The 6955-nt window shown below is 35.5% G+C and overlaps 1 pseudogene across 1 annotated transcript in view; it reads right to left on the reverse strand.

The window, feature by feature from the left end:
• Positions 1 to 69: 69 nt before the first annotated feature.
• The window catches only part of LOC105552070, a 9793-nt pseudogene continuing 2907 nt past the window's right edge, over positions 70 to 6955 (reverse strand). The window contains exon 2 of the transcript XR_001007940.1: positions 70 to 3704. The product of XR_001007940.1 is annotated as an uncharacterized LOC105552070 (transcript). The remainder of the gene's footprint in view (positions 3705 to 6955) is intronic.

The raw sequence follows: 6955 nt of genomic DNA on the forward strand, positions 1-6955 counted from the left end.
TGATAATCATTAAATATTTGCAAATGTAACAAAACAAACAATCAGCTTATACAACCAAGGCACGAAACATGCTAATGCTAATAATCCTTTATTCAATTTAATTCAACACACATTAAGTACTTAATTTGTGCAAGAGACTGGGCTAGGTGCTGGGGTTGAGGTGGAAATACAAAAATCACCAAGATGCAATCCCTCTCAAGAACTGTACAATCGAGTAAGAACACATATAGAGATGGTGCTTGCAGGTAAAAACTGCTCTAAAACCATGGGGAGAGAAGTGTTTACTTCCTCCCAGAGGGTGAAGTCAGGACCCACTTAAATTTGGTAGTGTGGTTGAGGAAGGCCATAACACGCTAAGTAAACTGGTGTCTAAGCATGTGACGGCAACAGCTAATGGTCTAGTTCCTCCATGGCTTTAAATACATGAAAGGGAAGAGTATTCAAAGGCATTTTAATTTATCTCATTGTTAGCCCAGTATAAGGCAGGATGACAAAAAATAAATAAAAGTATGAAGAGGCAGGAACACAGATTGAAAACTTCACTTCCTAGTTTTAGTGTAAACTCAAAACTTGTGCATATACATCTAGTTCTTGAAGTCCACATCGCCAAAAGGGAAAAACAAGAAAAACCAGTCCTAGCAGTGCCCTGTCCTCATGGCAGAGCACTGTCTCTTCTGTGGGACCAAAACAGCTAGCTTTGGCTACTGCCGGTAATGGACAATACGGCACATGGAAATATAAGTCCATAAATGTGCCCTCATAATGCAAGAATAAGAAAGGTGGCTACAGGAGATAATTTCAGTGATGGAGGGGATGAAACACTTTTTGGTTAATTGATGAATGATGACTCACTATGCCTTATTTCCTATTTTTAAAAATACAGAATGAGCAAGTCATTCCTGAACAAAAATTTACTATGTGTATAACATACACCTCAAAATGAATTTTAAGGGAACATATTACTGATCAAATAACACAGTTTATGCTTTTTCAATTTCCACAAATTGTTAGTTATGATACTTAAGGGAACCCTTACAAACATAACATATAACAAGTCATTTTAATATTATCATCCTTAACTTCTGAAAGTTTAGCTTCTGTTATCTTATCTAGAAGGTAAACTACTTACAAATCTCATTTTCCCACAAAATTAATTCAACATCCAACCTTAAAAATAAAAATAAAGCTTTGCCAATGGTAAATTGGAATGCATATACCTGCCAGGCTTTGATGAAATAAAAATAAACAATTTACATAAGCAGTACCTCATAAAACCAAAACCTCCTTTTGAAGTATAAAGTTCCATTCTTCCTGCCCTCTCAGAACTGCCTATCAATTAGAATCCTCTCCCCTTAGGAACTGTACCAGTTTGTAATGTCATACACAAGTATTTTTTAACATTAATAAATTATTGATATGCTACCATAAATAAAGTCACTTTTTAAACCAAAATGACTGTAGAGGACTAACAGCACACCGAAATAATTTATTTAAAACTAAGATTTGCAAAAATGTGATCTATCCTGGTCTAATATTATTAAAATTAAAAATCAAAAGGTGAAATATTATTTCAGACCTATATACATCAAGATGCCAGTTCTTATAAAAAACATACTTTAGTTGTAAATGCTAGGTTATGCAAAAATAATTTTATTTCAATTTAATTTTAATGAACTTCCCCCAACTATAATATTAAAAACATCACAAGAACTTAAGTTTTAATGGCAAAAAGTTCCTATTTTCCCCATCTACTAAAAAGATTGTTTTCCCTTATTAACATACAATGCCCTATTGTTAAGGCACAACTTTTTTTAGATTAAAAATGAAACCATAGATTAGGTTTATTTTATACAACAGTAACAAGACAGACTTTTTGTAGGCATATAAATACATCTTAAATTCAATCAAGATCTAAAATGAAAAATTTTCTTTCTAGGATCAATCAACACATAGCTGATATGTAGTTACAGCTAGAATAATTCCAACAGCTCCTGTTTTAACCCGTCAGATTGTCTCCAGAAGGCCATCTTCAAAGTGTGATCTAAGAGAGGAAAGCTGAATATTTTCCTTTCTGCATTGGCACTCTACCTTTCTTTACTCATGCTCAGCTATCAGAGATGGCTGTCACCTTCAAAGCCTAAGTGATATCCAATTTGTGAATTCAACATGAGACAAGGACAGATACCCTGACCCTGGGGTGACCAGGGTAGATGTCTGCTTTGCATCCTCCCTGTTTCCTGACCTCCCTCTAGCTTCTTTCTGACCCTCTTCCTAGCCACCACCCCTCTCCCTCTGACACAGTTCACAAAATATTCAAAGGGAGCACCTAACAAACAGGAAGAATTTGCACAACTGTTAATTAAAACATACAAACCGAAATGGTTTTGTTACTTCATTATACAGTATAAACAATCCACTGAATAATTACTGATTTAAAATCAAAAAAGAAACACTAAAATTGGGGTGACACATACCAAGACAAACATGACCATCTTGTAGGTCCTTGTAAATTCAACTGAACTGGGGATACAAGTAGGAAAACAGTAAAAGCAAGTTTCCTCAAGCATGTGTATCTACCCAACTGTCTTGTGTTTTTTTCTACATTTACATTCTTGAACAATGGGTAGAAAGAAATACTTTGTAAAAACACTCATGTTAGACTTGACAACGTAAAGGTTTGTGGTTTTGAAGGTGATTTTCCTTTACTTTCTGAGGAGTCTTTGTAATGTAATAGTTAACTAGGCCTCCTCCAGGACTGATCTCCCGTACTAGGAACTTTACCAGAGCTTCAGATTTCAGCAGCCAATATCCAGAAAAATGTATATCTAAAAGAATTTGGGAGTGAGAGTTGTGGGGGAAGCATCCTGGCTAAGAAAGAAAAGCAGAGATAAAGGAGAACATGAATGGGCAAGGGAAATGGTCACAAGGTAGAAGAGATGAAGAGGGGCAGAGGAGGGGGACAGCTGATAGGTACTGAGATCACTGTCACTGCCTCTACTAAATGTGGTGTGTAAGTTATATTTTAAGGAAAAATTACCTCAAAATAAGGGCAACAGTGAAGAAAAGACGAGGAGCTGGTGAGGTATGGGTCATTAAAAGTAAAATGTAATGACTTTGCTACTTTTCAGAAATAATTTTAATGTAATTCTGGGAGATTACATTACCCATTCATGAAGGTGTTTTACTAGTATGCTCTGGCACAATGTCTTGTATAAATAAATAAAAATACTGTTCCTAATTTTGCAGTGTATATTGGCTTTTAAAAACAAACAATTTTAAAAATGAACTTTTTATAAAAGTACTTAAAAATCATTAGTAACTAGACTATACCCAACATATTATAAAAATAATGTATTTAACTCTCAACCAATATCTTAAGTTTTGCACACAACACACACTCTTCACAAAGTCATTATCTATATGCAGATTAATAAAATTAAAATAAAAATAAAATCATCACTTTGGGAGGCCGAGGCAGGCGGATCACCTGAGGTCGGGAGTTCGAGACCAGCCTGACCAACATGGAGAAACCCTGTCTCTAACAAAATACAAAAAAATTAGCCAGGCAACGTGGCGGGCGCCTGTAGTCCCAGCTACCCGGGAGGCTGAGGCAGGAGAATCACTTGAACCCAGGAGGTGGAGGTTGCAGTGAGCCGAGATCATGCCATTGCACTCCAGCCTGGCCAACAAGAGCGAAACTCCATCTCAGTACAAAAACAAACAAACAAAAAAACCCAACAACAACAAAAAGAAAGGTCTTGCTTTTTTGAGCTTGCTTTATTGATCTTCAGAAGAAACTTGAAAAATTTTAAAGAGGCCTAACACCTACAAATCTTAAGAACAAAAGCCTGTGTAGCCTTTTCATTGTACCTTTTTTATTAGTGAAACTGGCCCAATTAACCCATAAAACTGATGTTTATGGGATTTTTTTCAATCAACGTAGAAATTGACCCTCCTGGGCTTAAAGCTTAAAACTTACATTTGTCTTACCTAAGTTCCTTCAGGCCTCCCAGATGGTATTAATAGCAAGAAACTGAATCTTACCCAGTCATCCCAACCATCCAATGAGATGTCAGACCATTCATTCAACCACTTGCTGCCTGTTGACGCACTCCATTTTCTCACCCCTCCTGTTTTCCTTCTCTGCTATATAAACGTGTAACTTTAGTCAGGAATTTGGGGGGTTCAGTGAGATAGATTTGAGAGATTTGAGACTTATCTCCCATCTCCCTAACATCACCCAAATAAATAAAGCCTTTCTTCCTTGGCAATACTCATTGTCTCAGTGATTGGCTTTCTGTGTGGCAAAGAAAGAGATCTAGACCAAAACCTCGGTGTTCAGTAACAGTACCGCCTTTCTACAATTCTTTCCTTTCTTCTTTTGCTCTTTTCTCTATCCTCCATCTTACTTTTTAAAAATCTAAGAAAGGATTCAAGCTAGTTTTATAATATGTAAGTCACGTACATCTGTTCTCAAAACGATGACTTAAGAGTTGAAAATCAGATGAACTCGTAGAGACAGAAAGCTGAAGAGTTACTAGGAGCTGGCTCAGGGGTGGGGGCAGGGATCTTAACAGTGGCTGGTGAGGATGCTGGAGAATGAAGAGTTACTATTTAATGAGTATAGTTTGTTTAGAAATGATGAACAGGTTCTGGAAATGGTTCCAGGTGGTTGCATAACACTGAAAACATACGAAATGCCACTGAATTGTACACTTAAAAATGGTTAAAATGTTAAATTTTTCTGTGCTTTTTACAATGAAAAAAAAAAAAAGCCGGGGGGAGGGTGTTGGGGGCACACAAAAAAGGAGATGCAGCACACCATCTCTTTTAGACATGACCAATTTATTCAGAGAATTCAAATTTCGTTTGGCAAAGTATATCGGGGCAGAGTTTGGGGTAATTATGTCATTGGAAGCTATCACATTATCTACAGCAAATTGCCTGGGGTAGTATCTGAAGCAAAGGCAAAACTTTTAAAAACTTAGTATGTGGGGGTTGATAATCATTAAATATTTGCAAATGTAACAAAACAAACAATCAGCTTATACAACCAAGGCACGAAACATGCTAATGCTAATAATCCTTTATTCAATTTAATTCAACACACATTAAGTACTTAATTTGTGCAAGAGACTGGGCTAGGTGCTGGGGTTGAGGTGGAAATACAAAAATCACCAAGATGCAATCCCTCTCAAGAACTGTACAATCGAGTAAGAACACATATAGAGATGGTGCTTGCAGGTAAAAACTGCTCTAAAACCATGGGGAGAGAAGTGTTTACTTCCTCCCAGAGGGTGAAGTCAGGACCCACTTAAATTTGGTAGTGTGGTTGAGGAAGGCCATAACACGCTAAGTAAACTGGTGTCTAAGCATGTGACGGCAACAGCTAATGGTCTAGTTCCTCCATGGCTTTAAATACATGAAAGGGAAGAGTATTCAAAGGCATTTTAATTTATCTCATTGTTAGCCCAGTATAAGGCAGGATGACAAAAAATAAATAAAAGTATGAAGAGGCAGGAACACAGATTGAAAACTTCACTTCCTAGTTTTAGTGTAAACTCAAAACTTGTGCATATACATCTAGTTCTTGAAGTCCACATCGCCAAAAGGGAAAAACAAGAAAAACCAGTCCTAGCAGTGCCCTGTCCTCATGGCAGAGCACTGTCTCTTCTGTGGGACCAAAACAGCTAGCTTTGGCTACTGCCGGTAATGGACAATACGGCACATGGAAATATAAGTCCATAAATGTGCCCTCATAATGCAAGAATAAGAAAGGTGGCTACAGGAGATAATTTCAGTGATGGAGGGGATGAAACACTTTTTGGTTAATTGATGAATGATGACTCACTATGCCTTATTTCCTATTTTTAAAAATACAGAATGAGCAAGTCATTCCTGAACAAAAATTTACTATGTGTATAACATACACCTCAAAATGAATTTTAAGGGAACATATTACTGATCAAATAACACAGTTTATGCTTTTTCAATTTCCACAAATTGTTAGTTATGATACTTAAGGGAACCCTTACAAACATAACATATAACAAGTCATTTTAATATTATCATCCTTAACTTCTGAAAGTTTAGCTTCTGTTATCTTATCTAGAAGGTAAACTACTTACAAATCTCATTTTCCCACAAAATTAATTCAACATCCAACCTTAAAAATAAAAATAAAGCTTTGCCAATGGTAAATTGGAATGCATATACCTGCCAGGCTTTGATGAAATAAAAATAAACAATTTACATAAGCAGTACCTCATAAAACCAAAACCTCCTTTTGAAGTATAAAGTTCCATTCTTCCTGCCCTCTCAGAACTGCCTATCAATTAGAATCCTCTCCCCTTAGGAACTGTACCAGTTTGTAATGTCATACACAAGTATTTTTTAACATTAATAAATTATTGATATGCTACCATAAATAAAGTCACTTTTTAAACCAAAATGACTGTAGAGGACTAACAGCACACCGAAATAATTTATTTAAAACTAAGATTTGCAAAAATGTGATCTATCCTGGTCTAATATTATTAAAATTAAAAATCAAAAGGTGAAATATTATTTCAGACCTATATACATCAAGATGCCAGTTCTTATAAAAAACATACTTTAGTTGTAAATGCTAGGTTATGCAAAAATAATTTTATTTCAATTTAATTTTAATGAACTTCCCCCAACTATAATATTAAAAACATCACAAGAACTTAAGTTTTAATGGCAAAAAGTTCCTATTTTCCCCATCTACTAAAAAGATTGTTTTCCCTTATTAACATACAATGCCCTATTGTTAAGGCACAACTTTTTTTAGATTAAAAATGAAACCATAGATTAGGTTTATTTTATACAACAGTAACAAGACAGACTTTTTGTAGGCATATAAATACATCTTAAATTCAATCAAGATCTAAAATGAAAAATTTTCTTTCTAGGATCAATCAACACATAGCTG

The sequence above is a fragment of the Mandrillus leucophaeus genome, unplaced genomic scaffold (assembly GCF_000951045.1).
Source record: "Mandrillus leucophaeus isolate KB7577 unplaced genomic scaffold, Mleu.le_1.0 Scaffold542, whole genome shotgun sequence".
Classification (NCBI taxonomy): domain Eukaryota; kingdom Metazoa; phylum Chordata; class Mammalia; order Primates; family Cercopithecidae; genus Mandrillus; species Mandrillus leucophaeus.